At 37.9% G+C, this 18,560-nt stretch overlaps 1 protein-coding gene and 1 non-coding gene across 3 annotated transcripts in view; both read left to right on the top strand.

The window, feature by feature from the left end:
• LOC106870451 (protein rolling stone) overlaps window positions 1-18,560 on the top strand; it is a 107,721-nt gene that overhangs the window by 1,037 nt on the left and 88,124 nt on the right. The window lies entirely within an intron of this gene.
• LOC149131695 (U6 spliceosomal RNA) lies at window positions 2,543-2,645 on the top strand. Its single transcript, XR_016237712.1, has one exon. It is a non-coding gene; the product is annotated as a U6 spliceosomal RNA (small nuclear RNA).

The raw sequence follows: 18,560 nt of genomic DNA, 5'->3' as shown, positions 1-18,560 counted from the left end.
CTATGATTTTTCTCTTCCTAATCTATCTTATTTACATATCCATTTGTCTACGTATCGATTTAATTAACCATCTATGTATCTATATATTTATCTAATTAGCTATCTGTATATCTGTCTACCAATCTATCGATCTGTCTACCAGTCTCTATCTATCTATCTATCTATCTATCTATCTATCCATCTGTCCACCTATCTATCTATCTATCTATCTATCTATCTATCTATCTATCTATCTATTCTGTCTGTCTGTCTGTCTATCTATCTATCTGTCTATCTATCTATCTGTCTATCTATCTATCTGTCCATCTGTCTGTCTGTCTATCTATCTATCTGTCTATCTATCTATCTGTCTATCTATCCATCTGTCTGTCTGTCTATCTATCCATCTGTCCATCTATCTATCTATAGCGCCGTCTTAAGGCATGGTTGTACTGGGCAGTAGTTGCTCGAGGCCCTCACGGTTCTAAGGGCTCAATTTTGGTCTATCTATGTGGTAACTTGCTGTCCAGAAATACATATTGTAGGGCCCAGGGACCGATAATGCTGCCAAGATGACCCCCGTATACATACATGCACACAAATATATATATATATATATATATATATATATATATATATATATATACATATATATATATGTGTGTGTGTGTGTGTGTGCATGTATGTATATATATATATTCTCACCTACATACTTGTCTGTCAACCGCTTGTCAATTTTCGTCACTGTTCCTTTTATACATTCATAGATACAGTTCTGTAAGTTTACTTACAAAAACATATATATATATATATATATACACACCTTCATTTTAGTTCTGTTTATCTGTCCTTGTATAATAAAATAAGTTTAATTTTTCTTCATATTGAACAATAACGACAATTATATATATATATATATATATATATATATATATATATAAACACACACACACACAATCTACACATACTACTTATGCTGTTCTATATGTACTGAGAATATATATACATGATTTTCACACCCACTCATCGTCAACAACGAGCGAACCAACATCAGTATCATTGTCATCATTTTCTGTTCTCTTCAGGCTCTGATGTAGCCTTGCTCATCCATTCTCTCTCTCTCTCTCACACACACACACATATATATATATATATATATATATATGAAGTTGGCAGCAAAAGCTATCTAATTCGATTACTACTACTACTACTACTACTACTACTACTACTACTAATAATAATAATAATAATGATAATAATGATAATAATCTCTATAATGCTCATTATTGTCATCCATTTCATCAGGCTTTTCTGTCACATCTGGACCATCTGCTAGAATGGTGATTCCAGTCTTTTTCTTTTCTGTACGTTCAATACACACACACACACACACACACACACACACAGTTATATATATATATATATATATATATATATATATATATATATATATATATATGAGAGAGAGAGAGATGTATATATGTTAGTGTAAACAAAGGCAGGAAGTACTCAATACTTAAAATAGAGTGGTATAATTTCATGGAAGCTGCAAATGTATTACCCACCTTATCTATCTATCTATCTATCTATCTATCTATCTATCTATCTATCTATCTATCTATCTATCTATCTATATATATATATATTTTTATATATGACGTTGACCACTAACGTGGACATTCAATGTGCTAGAAATAGATCACATTTTATGTATGTGTGTGTGTGTGTGTGTGTGTATGTGCGTGCATGGTCAAATATTCATATATATATATGAATATTTGACCACGCACGCACGCGCACACACACATATATAATATACACCAGTCCAAGGAATGGAGAACTTAGAGGAGGACCCTGTGACTTTCTGCCAGGAGTTTCTCTAAAATATAAAAGAATTAATCCAGATGTAGCTCTCTTCACTTTTAAGAGGACCTGCCATCAGTCTTGTCTTATTTTGCCAAAATTTCTCTTGGGGGAGGGGCCTTACACACACACACACACACACACACACACACACTGAAAATCGTTTTAGAATATGTTGTTGGATCTTGGGTTGAATGACTTTAATGCATAACTTTAAACCTACTTAGTTTGCTCTGGTGTCTATGAAACAGGTTAATGAGATTGTGTGTGTGTGTGAGAGAGAGAGAGAGAGAGAGAGAGCTGGGTGGGTAGCACAGATGAGTTTTGCAAACCTTAACAGACAAGTGTTTAGTTTAAACATCTATGGGTAAGAGTTCTGCAAGAAAAGTATGAATGAAGATGGGAGATAATTCCAGAGTTTATGAAGTTCAAGATAGCAATTCTGCATGATTGGGAAAATGAGTGCTCGTTGGGATGACCGGATGATGACGAGAGACAGATGACAAGTTCGGTTCAATAGGTGTGCGGAAAGAAGTGGAAAACTGTTTGTAATGATGAAATCAGCATCATTTAACGTCATTTTCCATGCTGGCATATCTGTTTTGGCATGGTCTTTACAACTGGAATGGAAGAGCCAGACAAAAAGACACTGTTTTATTACTCTTTCTGTATCCTTTTTTTATTATTCTGCTCCTTTTCTTTGTTACTATGGCAATACACATACTAAAATTAGAATGGTACAAAGATTAGTGTGACCCCTGTGCAAGGATACCATGCAAATTTGGGAAGCACTCTATATTGAACTGACAAAGCCATTGGCAAATCAGATAAAATGCTTACTCTTTTACTTGTTTCAGTCATTTGCCTGTGGCCATGCTGGAGCACCGCCTTTAGTCGAGCAACTCGACCCCAGGACTTATTCTTTGTAAGCCTAGTACTTATTCTATCGGTATCTTTTGCCGAACCACTAAGTTACGGGGACCTAAACACACCAGCATCGGTTGTCAAGCGATGTTGGGGGGACAAACACACACACACACACACACATATATATGACGGGCTTCTTTCAGTTTCCGTCTACCAAATCCACTCACAAGGCTTTGGTCGGCCCGAGGCTGTAGTAGAAGACACTTGCCCAAGCTGCCATGCAGTGGGACTTAACCTGGAACCATGTGGTTCGTAAGCAAGCTACTTACCACACAACCACTTCTACGCCTAGTGCATTTTTTTCTGGCTTTGCATTCTGAGTTTAAATTCCGTTGAGGTTGACTTTGCCCGTCATCCTTTTGTGGGTCAATAAAATAAGTATCAGTTGAGCCCTGGGGTTGATATAATTGATTTGTTCCCTACCCCCAGAATTTCTGCCTATAGTAGAGAGGCTTGTTTACATAGAAGGTTTGGGTGTTGCTCTCACTATTGCTACATCGTATGTTCGATTCCTGGATTGACCAGCATGTTGTGTCCTTGAGCAAGGGATTTCATTTTACGTCGGTCTGCAATCATTACATCAAACGTGTGGCACACTTGTACACCTGTACAGGTAGTGTTGATTCTAAATTTGATGAAGTGATTGTTTATTTTTAGAATGACATTGTTGGGTAGGTGTGAGAGGCTGGATCTGGCCAGTTTGACCATAAAACCAGGTAGAATATTTGGGTTGGATATGGTCAGTTTAAATGCTAAAGGGTTAAAGTAGCAATATGATGAAAGTCTGAAGACCTCATGTTCTGAGTTCAAATGCTGCTGTAGTCGACTATGCCTTTTTATCCTTTCAGGGGTTGATAAGACATGTACCTTTTGAACTGTGGGGAGTCGGTGTAATTGACTTATCCCATCACCTGAAATTGCTGGCCTTGTGCCAAAATTCGAAATCAATATTATGACAGTAGTGGTTATCAAAGCAGTAGCGTAACTGTTGGGGGGGGGCAAGGGGATCCACGTGCCCCTGGCGCCAATTGAAGTGGGGCGCTGATTGAAGCGGGGCGCTGATTGAATGTTTCAATCGGGGTGGGGAGAAGCTGGTGCATTAAATGGTTAAAATAAGGAGTTTTCGTAAATGTATACATTCAAAAGATATATTTTGAAAAACGAACCCCTGTAAAGTATTTATTCTTAAAATATTGCTTAAAAACATTAATTACTTGTAACAAATAATAATAATGCGGATTTTGTAATTGAGGAGGGAGGGGCCCATTTTTGCAGCTTGCCCCAGGCACGGTTTACCCTAGCTATGCCACTGTATCAAAATGACAAACAGCAGTCACTCCTCTAGAGTATTATTGACATTTCCCATGTCCCATTTTTTCTTAATTAGAAACTAAAACACCATTTTAGTTTGCTGTCAAATATTTCTTCTTTCTTCACGTTTGTGTTGGACAGGTTTAAAAAGTTTTAAAACCATCAGAAATTGATTTGATACAGCTGTTTGTCCATCCCCAACTTTTAGTAATGAAGTTTGTTGTTGTTGTTGGATTCTCATTGCTTTGATGAATGAGAATTAACCCTATAGTATTTAATCTAGCCATATGGCTTAGTGGTTAGAGCATCGAGCTTATGATTGTGAGGTTGTGAGTTTGATTCCCGGACCGGGCTGCATTTTTTTCACATTGCTCCAGTTAACTCAGCTGTAGAAATGAGTTGCGACATCACTGGTGCCAAGCTGTATCGGCCCCTTTGCCTTTCCCTTGGATAACATCGGTGCCATGGAGAGATGAGGCTGGTCTGCATGGGTGACTGCTGGCCTTCCACAAACAGCCTTGCCCAGACTTGTGCCTCGAAGGGTAACTTTCTAGGTGCAATCCTATGGTCATTCATGACCGAAGCAGGGTCTCCTATCAGGCTGAAATATCCTACATGTTTTATTTTCAAACAGCGCAGATCAGGTCTCTCGCACCTACCCTAAAATGTTATTCTGAAAAATAGACAATCACGTCACCGAAACCTCAAAGCTACAAAATAAAGTATGATTAATTTGATACTATGTGAAGAAATAAGCATTACATTTGATAAAGTAATCTAGCAAGGTAATCTAGCAGGGTCTAGCAAGGTATAGCTTCATGTTGTCCTTAGTTCAGTGTTTTGTCATGTCTATTGGATTATGATAATACATGATGTTTGTGTCGGTGTCGTAGTTTGCTGAGCAACCTACACGATGGGCATGGTTTGTGCAGAGCCAGTTCCACATTGCTGTCCTTCAAGATACTTGTATTGGTTTGGTGCAACAAGTGCCACTGCCTCAATACTTATCAGGGTGTAGGATTTGTAGGGAGTTACCTTGTCTAAGACGAGCCACTAAAGAACTGCTGGACCTCATCTGCCCTGGGTCAGTGGCGGCATCTGCAAGTGGCCTTCTTCTTGAGACAGTTCTGTGACATGCTAATTAATAAATAAAATTCCTTACAGCAAATATTTCAGTATGAATGAACAAAACTTAATCTTTAACCCTTTAGCGTTCAAATGGCACTCATGAAATCAAGCCATTGTCAGTGTCATGTAAATGGCACCCGTCCTGGTGGCATGTTGAAATACCCATTACACTCTTGGAGTGGTTGACATTAGGAAGGGCATCCAGCTGTAGAAACTATGCTAAATCAGACTGGAACCTGGTGCAGCCTCCTAGCTTACTGGTTTCAGTTAAAACGTCTAACCCATGCCAGCATGGAAAGTGGACGTTAAATGATAAGGATGAGGATTATTCTGTCGTGCATAATGCTTATTTATTCAAATTAGTTGAATTAATCATGCATTATCTCACTGCTTCTAGATTTCAGTAATGTGATAGTATCTTTTTTATAATGACATTGTATGGTAAGTGTGAGAGGCTAGATCTGGCTGATTTGAACATGTAGAATATTTTAGGATGATATGGCTGGTTTAAATGCTAAAGGGTTAACAGCCGAAATATCTTGCTTTAGCATTAAAAGAAATTAGCATTTTCTTGACAACAGTCCTTTAACCCTTCTGTTACCGTATTTCTGTTGAGATGCTCTGTGTTTCTGTCAATTCATTTTAAATATAACAAAGAGTTTAGTGAAATAACTTGGTTATCATTAAGGTGGTGCTTTGAACAGAAATTGTGACTAAGGTTTGGTGGAAGATTTTAATTCAAGACATATGAAAACAAGACATTTGTACTACAGAGCCAGTTTCTGTCTACCAAATCCACTCACAAGGCTTTGGTCGGCCCAAAGCTATAGTAGAAGACACTTGCCCAAGGTGCTGTGCAGTGGGACTGAACCTGGAACCATGTGGTTCGTAAGCAAACTACTTATCACACAGCCACTCCTACGCCAAAGTTAATTGGATATTTTAACCAATTAACAAATAATAAAGGAGTGGAAATGAACCAATACATGTGTTAATAATATTGGAATAATGACTCTCCCTAGACAAAACAAAATTTGTTTCAACACATGAATTCACATAAAGAACCTTGCAAACCAGATATAAAGATGAAATATGTTCCAAATGGCTCTATAACAGCGAAATTATCTTACTAAATTCTTCATTTTTTTTTTCAAAACCAACAGGAAGAAAAACAGCATATTTCAAGAGAAATAGGGAAACAAAAGGATTAAAACAGGAAGCAGTGAATTGGTATCAAAAAAGTTCATATAATGTCTCGATCACCAGTGATTGCACTTTTAACAATCACTTTATCTGAGCCCAAACCAATATTTTGTATTGTTAGTATATCAAACCTTAACCCTTTTGATACCAACCCAGCTGAAACCACCTCTGATTCTGTAGTACAAATGTCTTGTTTTCAAAAATTTTGAATTGAAATCTTCCACCAAACCTTAGTCACAATTTATGTTCCTAACACAACTAAGTTATTTTACTAAATTCTTTGTTATATTTAAAATTAATTGAAAGAAACACAGAGCATCTCAACAAAAATATGGTAACAAAAGGGTTAAAATATATAATAGAGAAACAATTCTTAACCCTTTTGATACCAACCTGGCTGAAACCAGCTCTGGCTCTGTAGTACAAATGTCTTGTTTTCATAAGTTTTGAATTATTAAAATCTTCCACCAAACAAACCTTAGTCACAATTTATGTTCCTATCACCAGCTTTATGTTAACTAAGTTATTTTACTAAATTCTTTGTTATATTTAAAATAATTGAAAGAAACACAGAGCATCTCAACAGAAATATAGTAACAAAAGGGTTAAAATATATTATAGAGAAACAGTTCTTAACCCTTTTGATACCAACCCAGCTGAAACTGCCTCTGATCCTGTAATACAAATGTCTTGTTTTCATAAGTTCTGAATTAAAATCTTCCACCAAACCTTAGTCACAATTTATGTTCCTATCACCAGCTTTATGTTAACTAAGTTATTTTACTAAATTCTTTCTTATATTTAAAATTAATTAAAAGAAACACAGAGCATCTCAAAATAAATATGGTAACAAAAGGGCCAAATGTACACATGTCTGTGAAGTGCTCAACCACTTGAGTGTTAATTTGATGAGCAGGCTGTTCTATTCATTGGATTAACTGGAACACTTGTCATTGTAACCGAAGGAGTGCCAATTATTTATGTCCCACTGCTGAACAAAAGAGAAGAGTCTTCTGTGTCCCTATTGTCATGTTGAATTTTCTATATTTACCCATGTATTAGTCACCCTCTTGATTTAGCACTAAATGTTGGTACAAATCTATTATCCTTCATAATACTAGCTCTGCCCATGTATGGGTTGTGCCCCACTTCTATCACTTAGAAATAAAATACAAAATAGCGTGAAAAGTTTACTTCCCAACCATATGGTTCCAGGTTCAGTTCCACTGTGTGGCACTTTGGGCAATTGTCTTCTACTATAGCCTTGGGTTGATCAAAGCCTTGTGAGTGAATTTGGTTGATGGAAACTGAAAGAAGCCCATTGTATGTGTGTATATATGTGTGTGTGCGTGTGACAAATGGTGATGGTGTGTGTGTGTGTGTATGTGTTATTTGTGTCTGTGTTTGGCTGCCCCCCACCATCGCTTGACAACCGATGTTGGTGTGTTTACGTCCCTGTCACGTAGCATTTTGATAAGTCCCCGAAAGAATAAGTACTAGGCTTACAAAGAATAAGTCCTGGGGTCAATTTCTTTGACTAAAAGGCGGTGCTCCAGCATGGCCATGACTGAAACAAATAAAAAAAAAAATCCTTGTATTTACTATTGGTAAATAAAAGTATTCGTGAGGAATCACCACAGATATTTCTGTTACCATGCATAAGAATACAAAAAATACAAAAAAAAACAGGACAAAAAAAACCCAACACGGTTTCCAAATAAACAGCGTAGTGTGGTACAAAGAAATATGTTAGTATACTTGTTGTTGGCTGAGAAATAAAAGACATATTGGAACCAATGACATTTGGCCAAGTAGACCAGCCTGAAAGTAATTCCTCATAAATTGTTTTTATTTTAAAAAGTTTTGCTATGACAGTAAACTGTCAGAATTATTATGCATTTGACAAAATGGTTCCCTGCATTTCATCCAGCTCCTTAAATTCTTAGTTCAAATTCTGCTAAGGTCAGCTTTGCCATTTACCACTGTGCATTTGAGAAGATAAAGTAATGGGGTTGATGCCCATTACGTCCTATGTTCAAATTCCATTTAGGTTAGCTTAGCTTTTTACCTTTCTGGGTTCGATAAGATAAAGTACTGGGGTTGATACTCCTTTCATTCTGAGTTCAAATTCTGCTAAGGTCAGCTTTGCTTTTTACCTTTCTGGGTTTGACAAGATAAAGTATAGGGACTGATACTACTTACATTCCGAGTTCAAATTCTGCTGAGGCCTTTTACCCCTCTGGGTCCAATAAGATAAAGTACCAGTACAGTACTGGGGGTTGATATAATCATTTCACCCACTCCCTCTAAAATTATTAACCTTGTGCAAAAATTTCAAACCTTTTAAAATTCTTCAAGGTGGTGAAATGGCAGAGTGGTTAATAATGCATAGGGCAAAATGCCCAGTGGTATTCCTTTAGCTTCTTATGCTCTGAGTTCAATTCCCAATAAGGTCAGCTTTGCCTTTAATCTTTTACGGGGTTGAAAAAAAAAAAGGTGGGGTACCAGTTGAGTACTGGCGTTGATGTGATTATTTTTTCCCATCCCTTAAAATCACTGGTTCTGTGCCAGAATTTTTTTTTTTTTTTTTTTTTAAGTTTCAGCTTAGAGCTGCGGCCATGCTGATGCACTACCGTGAAACAATTATTTTAAATTTTGCTTCATATTGTCTCCATTTGAATTGAAAGAAGCCTGCTCTGCAAACCGGATGGTTTCAGGTTCAGTCCCACTAAGCAGTGCCTTCTACCATAGCCCTGGTCTGACCAATGCCTTGTTAGTGAATATGGAGGAGAGAAACTGAGAGGAAGCCTGTTGTGTATGTGTGTGTATATATATATATATATATATATATATATATATATATCGCCATGATAGATTACTAACCACTACACACATTTTTTTTCTCTCCTTGTTTCTTTCTGTGTTCCTTTCTGTAGAAGAGCGTAGACTCGAAACATTAAAGACTTTTTCAATCCCCGAGCGTTATACTAATACATCTGTTTGTTTTCTACACTACCTGTCTTCATCTGTTGTTTTTTTCTGAATTCTCCATATATATATATTTATATATATAATGTGTGTGTATAAAGACAGATATAGATATACACATACACATACATTTATATATATATATATACACACATATATATATATCTATATATATTAGACAGAATGAGATAACAAAGCCAAGGCTGTGAGGAGTTTTAAGGGCATTTATAATGAAATAGTCTTACAGCTGTTTCTGGGATATTCTGAATATCCCTTCATCAGAGACGGTGTGAGAAAATATTTGAGTTCGAATTATTATGGAAAAGGAGGAGATAGAGGGAATATATATATATATATATGTGTGTGTATATATATATATATATATATATATATATATATATATATATATATATATATTGATATATTGATATATAAATATAGATGAATATACAGATATACACGTACATGCATATGCTTATACATGTATGTGTATCTGTGTTAATTTAAAAGTGATATTAATTGCTTTATGGTACACTTATAGTGTAATTGTTCATATGTTCTGTGTAATTACATTTACTTGATCTGGCATTAATCAAATAGAATGAAGTCTTCCCCTCTAACACACACACACACACACACACACACACACACACACACGTCTATATATCGTAGGTTTGTTTCCACAACACTTGTACCCATCAATTATAATTATCTACCCAGCCATTTGTCTAGCTTTTTACTTATTACCCACATCTACTCATTTGTCTGTCTACGTTAATATAATCTGTTTACAAACAATTTACTGTCACTCTTAACTAGACATATTTCAAATAACGTTTAATTTACTATATGATCTCATACACAACAAATGTCTTACAGTACCTGTAATAACATATATAATTATATCCACAGTATTATTATGCTACAAAACACAGTCAATATTAAAATGCGTCAACTGTGACAAAATCGGATTTTGCTACTAATATTTTTTTTTCTACTCTATTTCTTGTGCAGTTTGTTATATTCTCAGCATGTTTTACAAAGATGGTAGTATGGTATATCTATAGGTAACTTATTTGAGTGTCAGGTCGGAAAGTTATCACTGAATAGTATAAACCTTCTCGTTATGGGTGAATTTTGAGTGAATGGAGCTATGGAAAAGAAGGCGTTCCAGGTATGACTGTCCTGTTTTTATTTCAAGCAGAAACAGTCTATCTACCTGTCTGTTCGTCCATCTGCTGATCCATGCTTCCAACTATCTATTCATCTATCTATCTATCTATCTAGCTTGTACTATGGCAATACATACCAGCATGGAAAATCAAGCATAAAACGATGGTGGTGGTGATGGTGGTGGCGATGGTGGTGGAGGTGGTGGTCGTGAAGGTTGTGGTGGTGGTGGTTGTGGTGGTGGTGGTAGTGGTGGTTGCAGCAATTCTGAAGGCAGCGGTGATAATAATGTGATCAGGACTTCAAAATAAGTTTTCTTTTTGTTTTTTTTTTTGTTTTTTTTTTTAGACAGCACAAGGCCACAGATTCTTTTCATTTTGTTTTTAATGTGCAGTGGGGGGTGGGAGAATTAGTTCACTATATTGTCACCCCCCCACCTTACACACACACACCTCTCTGCACCAAATGCTTGACTAGCTTTCTATTTTATCCTCCACCCGCACCTCATCAAAGAATGAAAGGCAAATGTGGTGGTAGTGGTGGTGGTGATGGGTTTCGTGTGAATAGGCCGACAAAACAAGATCTGAAATGTCAACAAAAATGACAACATGAAACCGAGAGACTTTCACAAATGACTGATTTTAAAAAAACACTTTCACACATCACCGCTTAGCTCCATTACAAAATGCAGTTACTTGGTCTCCGTTTTAAATATTTACTCGTTAGGCATTCCAATTATCTGCTTTTTTTAAAGATATATCATGAGTTGGGTGGAGGCACAATGGCCCAGTGGTTAGGGCAGCGGACTCGCAGTCATAGGATCATGGTTTTGATTCCCAGACCGGGCGTTGTGAGTGTTTATTGAGCGAAAACACCTAAAAGCTCCACGAGGCTCTGGCAGGGGATGGTGGCGAACCCTGCTGTACTCTTCCACCACAACTTTCTCTCACTCTTACTTCCTGTTTCTGTTGTGCCTGTAATTCAAAGGGTCAGCCTTGTCACACTCTGTCTCACTCTGAATATCCCCCGAGAACTACATTAAGGGTACACGTGTCTGTGGAGTGCTCAGCCACTTGCACGTTAATTTCACGAGCAGGCTGTTCTGTTGATCAGACCCTCGGCGTCGTAAGCGACGGAGTCCCAACAACGTGAGTTGGACACCGTGTGCATATACGATGTGTGTGTGTGTGTGTGTGTGTGTGTTTGCTTGTCTGTGTATGGGAGCTGGATTGGTTGTGTGGTGAAGAAACTTGCTTCTCAACTATGAGGCCTTGGGTTCAATCCCGTTGCTTGGCAAATGGCCCTGGGCTGACCAAAGCTTCGTGAGTGGCTTTGGTATCAGGGAAACTAAAAGAAGACTATCACAGGTGTGTGTGGGTATATGTGTATATATATATATGTGTGTGCATGTGTATGAGTGTGCGTGTGTATATGTGTAAATGTGTGTGTGTGAATGTGTATATATATATGTGTGTGTGTGTGTATGTGTAAATGAGTGTATGTATGTGTGTATGTGTATATATACATGTGTGTATATATGTATGTGTGTGAGTGTGTACCTATGTATATATTTGTATGTGTTTGTGTTGTATTTGTCCCACCCCCCTCCCAGCGACTTGACAACCAGTGTTGGCTTGCTTACATCCCCCGTATTTTCACAGTTCATCAAATGGCACAAATAAGTGCCATAGTGGTGGGAAAAGGTCTTTCAAGGCGGTGGTACTCCAGCGTGGTCGCAATTCAATGATTGAAACAAGTACAAGGGAAAATGAAAGATGTTATGTGGTGTTATTTCTGTGTGTGTGGATAGATGGGTGAAGGGCGGACCATTGTGTGTGAGTTAGAGGTGTACTTGGGTAGCTACATAAAGGTCATAGCAATTTGTGTGAGTGTATAAGGGTGTACAATTATGTGTGTGTGGGTGTTTTATGTATGTTTCATGAAATAAATAGAGCACCATCATGTTGTATGTCAGTGGGTCTGTGTGTGTATGTATAAGTATGTCACTGTCTGTATGTATAGGTATGTCAGTCTGTGTATGGGTATGTCAATGTGTCTGTATGTCTGTGTGTTTGTATGTGTGTATGTATGGGCATTTATATGCTCCAACATGTTATGTAGCAAAATCAAACACGGTTCCACATGAAAGGCAGACAGACTGATGGACAGACAGGCAGTTGAACAAAAGGGAAAGAAAGGGTGACAAACAGACAGATATAGAGAAGTGGGCGTGGCAGTTCCTCTGTAAGCTTGGGAAATTTACAAAGATATATTTTTTTTTTTTGAAAACCACAACACTTCAACATCCCCAGCCATAAATATGATTATTTTGACCCGTTTTCTTTCTGGTACACTCTTTTACCTCTAACACCTCCTCACGTACAAAACACCCACGCACCCTACCTCCACCCACACACTCTCTCTCTCTCTCTCTCTCTCTCACACACACACATACATATGCACGCACACACACACACATACACACATACATATGCTCACAATCACTCATAACTCATATGCATGGATATGCACACACACACACACATACACACGTACATATGCTTACACACACACGCACACACGCTTACACACACGCACACACACACACAATCTGACAAAGAAGTGTTTATAAATTGTCTGCCAAAGCTTTTGTGGGTTTATGGAAGTGTGAGTGTGTGTGTGTGTTTATAAAGATGTGTGTGTGTGTGTTTGTATGTTGACAGAGGTTTGTGTGTGTGTGTGTGTGTTTGTATGTTTACAGAGGTTTGTGTGTGTGTGCGTGTGTGTATGTTTGTTTATGAAGATGTGTATGTTTGTGTGTGTGTGCGTGTGTGTATGTTTGTTTATGAAGATGTGTATGTTTGTGTGTGTGTGTGTTTATGGAGCTGTGTGTCTGTGTTTACAGAGGTTGTGTGTGCGTGTGTTTTTTTACGGAAGTGTGTGTTTGTGTGTGTATATATGTGTATCTGGAGTTACTTTATCAGTATTCTGAAGATGCCTGTTACACATTAGTCTGTGTGGGCGGGTGCCTGTGTGTCCATCTGTATATGTGCTTGTGTATCTGTATGTGTGTCTGTTAGTGTGTGTGTGTCTGTGTGTATGTGTCTGTGAGTTTGTGTGTATGTGTCTGTGAGAGTGTTTGTGTGTGTGTATGTGTGTGTGCGTATTGGTGTCTGAGTGTGTGTGTCTGAGTGTGCGTGTGTGTGTATGTGTGTCTGAGTGTCTGTGAGTGTGTGTGTCTGTGAATTTGTGTGTGTGTCTGTGTGTGTGTGTGTCTTTCTGTTTATTTCTCTCAAGGTGTTTTATTTCTTTTTTTTTACAATACATGAAAAGACAGGTATTTCTGCCATATGTTATCAATACATGTAGGTCTGTGACCAGGTGTTTGTTTAATAAGATGTGTAAGTATGTGTAAAACATGTGTGAGTATGTACACACGTCATCATCATCATCATCATTACTATCATCATCATCATCATCGTCATCATGACCATCATCAGCGTCACCATCATCATTATTGTCATCATTGTTGTCGTCGTTTAACGGCCATTTTCCATGTTGTCATGGTTTGTACGGCTTGGCAGAAGACACTTGTCGAAGGTGCCACTCAGCAAGATTGAACTTCCTAAGCAAACTTCTTAAACACACACCATGATGTCTGCACCAAATGAAATCATGTTTATCTCTGTTGTGTCAATTGGACGACAATATGTTTGTTATTCGGTTCTCGCAAAATCTCAGTTGACTAAGCTTGGTTAAAGTTTAGAGTTGGCATTGATTTCTCATCTGTCTGTTTGCCTTTGTGGCTGTCTGTCTTTTTGTCTATCTGTCTATCTATCTGTCTCTGTATACCTATCTGTCTGTCTGTCTATCTATCTATCTATCTATCTATCTATCTATCTATCTATCTATCTATCTATCTATCTATCTATCTATCTATCTATCTATCTATCTATCTGTCTGTCTGCCTGTTCATGTAGGTATGTGTGTCTGTCTGTCTATCTGTCTGTCTATCTGTCTATCTATCTGTTTGTCTGTCTGTCTGTCTTTCTATCTGTTTGTCTTTCTATCTGTATGTCTGTCTTTCTATCTGTATGTCTGTCTTTCTACCTGTCTGTCTATCTATCTATCTATCTATCTATCTATCTATCTGTTTATCTATCTGTCTGTCTGCCTGTCTGTCTATCTGTCTGTCTGTCTATCTATTTGTCCGTCCATCTGTCTATCTATTTGTCTGTCCATCTGTCTATCTGTTTGTCTGTCCATCTCTCTATCCATCCGTCTGTCTATCTGTCTGTCTGTCTGTCTGCCTGTCTATCTCTCTGTTTATCTGTCTATCTGTCTGTATATCTCTTTGTCTGTTTATCTATTTATCAGTCTATGTATGTGTCTGTCCGTCCGTTCGGCCATACATCCATATGTCAGTCCACCCATCTCCCCCCCCCCACGATTTCTCCCCGTCCCCCCCGTTTCTGGCCTCCCTCTCTCACTTCGATATAAAGTAACATTGTCCATTCCAGCGTCTTTATCAAACAATACTCAAAGCATGTATGCAGCAACGGAATGAAATATTCTTGTTGTTATTTGGAAACAGGTGTCTGTGAGTGATTCCGTTATTGTGTATACACACATACACACACGCACGCACACATACACACACAGAGGAATATCCATATTTGCACCCCCCCCCCCCACACACACACACACATCCACAACAGGTGGATGCTTTCTTTTCCTTTAAATTTTATATAACTGTCTTGCTTAAAGCTTTAATCAATATCTTTTGATGTGTGTGTGTGTGTGTGTATGCATGTAATGTATGTGTGTATGTATGTATGTGTGTGTGTGTGTGTATGTATGCATATGATTGCAGAGATGTGATAGTGTGTGTGTGTGCATGTATTTATGTATGTGTATGCATGTATGTGTGTGTGTGTGTGTATGTATGTATGTATGTATGTATGTACGTATGTATATGATTGCATAGATGTGATTATTGTGTGTGTGTGTGAGTGTATGTATGTATTTATGGATGTAGGTATGTATGTGTGTGTGCATGTATGTGTGTGTATGTATGTTTGTATGTATGCATGCAGATAATTGCATAGATGTGATATTGTGTGTGAATGTATGTATGTATGTGTATGCATGTATGTATGCATGTGTGTGTGTATGTGTATGTATATAATTGCATAGATGTGATTGTGTGTGTGTTTGTGTGTGTGTGTGTGTGTTGAAGATGACAAATTCTTGTTCAATACTAGTTTTTTTCTATGTAGCTTTTTTTGCTATTTTATTTTTTTGTTCTTTTGTAAATTTCAGCCTTAAAGCTGTAGCCATGCTGGAGCACCACCAGATGATTTCAGTATCTGTCTCAATCTGTGTTCATTCCCTGCTTTACATTAATGTGTACACATTTGCACATACATGCAATGTGTATGCATATTCATGTATACACACATGCATGCACACACATGCATGTGCACACACACACACACTCAGATACATATACAAATACATGTACATAAACACATGCACATACACACACACATGTGCACACACAGACATGCATACATACACACAGGAACATGCAAACATAGAGAAGGATGCACACACTCACAAAGGCACACATGCACACACAGAGACGCACATGCCCAAACACAGCGACACATACGCATACATACAGACACGCACACACATACACAGCAACACAACACACGTGCATACAGAGACATACATGTGCACTCAGAAACACACACACACAGATATATGCACACAGTACAAAGACACACACACACACACTGAGAAACCAATACAAACACAGACTCACATATACAACCACAGAGACACACAAAAACACACACACACACACAAACCCATATGGACAGGCATATTTAGAATCTATATCGGCTTAGGAACTTTGCCATATGATCTTATGTGCCATTATGGAATAATATTTTCAATATAAACAAAGAAAGCTAAGATGGTCGAATGGTTGGAAAAGCCGAGCAAATAAACTTGAGGCCTTTTACTATTTAAATTCGTTCTGTGTTCAAATCCTGGCAAAGTCCGCATTACATTTTATCCTCCAGGATCAATGAACTAGGCATTCAACATATACTGGGGTCAGGCTGGTTCACTTGAGATAGCAATTTGGCAGAAGATACAGCTTTCTGAGTTGAAATTCCTCTGAGGTTAACTTACCCTTTCATCATTTAAGAGTTGATAAAAGAAAAGTTGAAAAGATAGAAACATGCAAGTTCAGTTCAAGAATAAAAAACCGTTTATCATCCCAGGACTATCCTCTCAGGATTATAATCCTCCTGGGACTTTATCTGCCTCCAAAATTTGTAATCTCGTTTCAGTATGAGAAATCAATGCAGTTCTCATTGACAGCTCTGTACAAATATGAAGCTTTGAACGGTTTGCCAAAACCAACCAAGTTCTCTTTTTTTTAACCATTCTAACTTTCCAGAAAGAAGGATAATGTTTGGGGTTAACCATGTATTTTTTCTGTAGCAAGACATTCTGTCATACTCCTACCTTACATCACCTGGCATTAGGCCTTCTCCCACAATCTTGTTCCCAGCTCAGTCTTGCAACTTAATTGGTGACCTCATCAATACCTGTTGCACAAAAAAAAAAACACCCAGTGCGATTTCATCATATTTAACTTATCGCTGGCTCTAAATTCTATAGAAAATATTTGTAGAAATAACTGAAAAGTAAATAAAGTTTGCTTTAGAAGCATTGAGGTGTATTGAAAGATACAGAAATAATTTATTCTCAAATGCATGATAATGCTAATACAATAACACGAACAGGATAAACTCTCCATATATTGCAGAAAAAATCATTACCAGCCAGCCATGAGACTCGAACTCACATCCCTTTACTTTCATCGGAAGTTGAATTTAACATTAGCATCGTATAAAGCTAGATTTATAAATCCTAAAATTGCAGAACAATTCGTTACTGGGAAGTTTAGCTTAATGGTAAAGCACTTGAAATGTAATCACAGGGATGTGAGTTCGAGTCTCATGGCTGGCTGGTAACGATTTTTTCTGCAATATATGGATAATTTATCCTGTTCATGCTATTATTATGATACTTTTGCATAATAGCAGCGATATACATTACACCAGTGGTTCCCAAAGTGGGCGGTGGAAAGATCAAGAGGGGTGTTGAAGAAAAGTGGGGCAATAATAGGGTGACCAAAAGAGGGCAAATGATGTAACCCATCCCCCACAAAAAAAACAAAAAAAAAAACAAAAAAAAACAAAAAGAAAACAAAAAAAAACAAAAAGAAATAATGATGATAATTAGGTAAAGTTTTATTTGTGAAATACTGTTGTTCTGAGTGGAGGCGCAATGGCCCAGTGGTTAGGGCAGTGGACTCGCGGTTTCGATTCCCAGACCGGGCATTGTGAGTGTTTATTGAGCGAAAACACCTAAAAGCTCCATAAAGGCTCCGGCAGGGGATGGTGGCGAACCCTGCTGTACTCCTCCACCACAACTTTCCCTCACTCTTACTTCCTGTTTCTGTTGTGCCTGTAATTCAAAGGGTCAGCCTTGTCACACTGTGTCACACTGAATATCCCCGAGAACTACATTAAGGGTACACGTGTCTGTGGAGTGCTCAGCCCCTTGCACGTTAATTTCACGAGCATGCTGTTCCGTTGATCGGATCAACTGGAACCCTCGACGTCGTAAGCGACGGACTGCCAACACTGTTGTTCTGAATTTGCTGCAGAAAGGAGCCTACGTTAGTGGTGCTGAGTTGAGGTGTGGTGTGGTGTGGAGGGGGTGGTACTAGGAATGTGGCTCAAGAGTCAAGAGGGCGGCAGCCCGATAAAGTTTTGGAGTCGCTGCATTACACCAACACTCACACACACACACACACACACACACATATAAGTAGTAAATTGTAATAGAGCTCATTCGTCTTCATAATTGTTGGCTATAACTAGACATTCAAGTCAGTAGATGTC

The sequence above is a fragment of the Octopus bimaculoides genome, chromosome 20, assembly GCF_046866305.1.
Source record: "Octopus bimaculoides isolate indiv1 chromosome 20, ASM4686630v1, whole genome shotgun sequence".
NCBI classification, from domain to species: Eukaryota; Metazoa; Mollusca; class Cephalopoda; order Octopoda; family Octopodidae; genus Octopus; species Octopus bimaculoides.
Note: the sequence above shows the minus strand (reverse complement) of the source record. Positions and strands in the feature narration are given on the sequence as shown.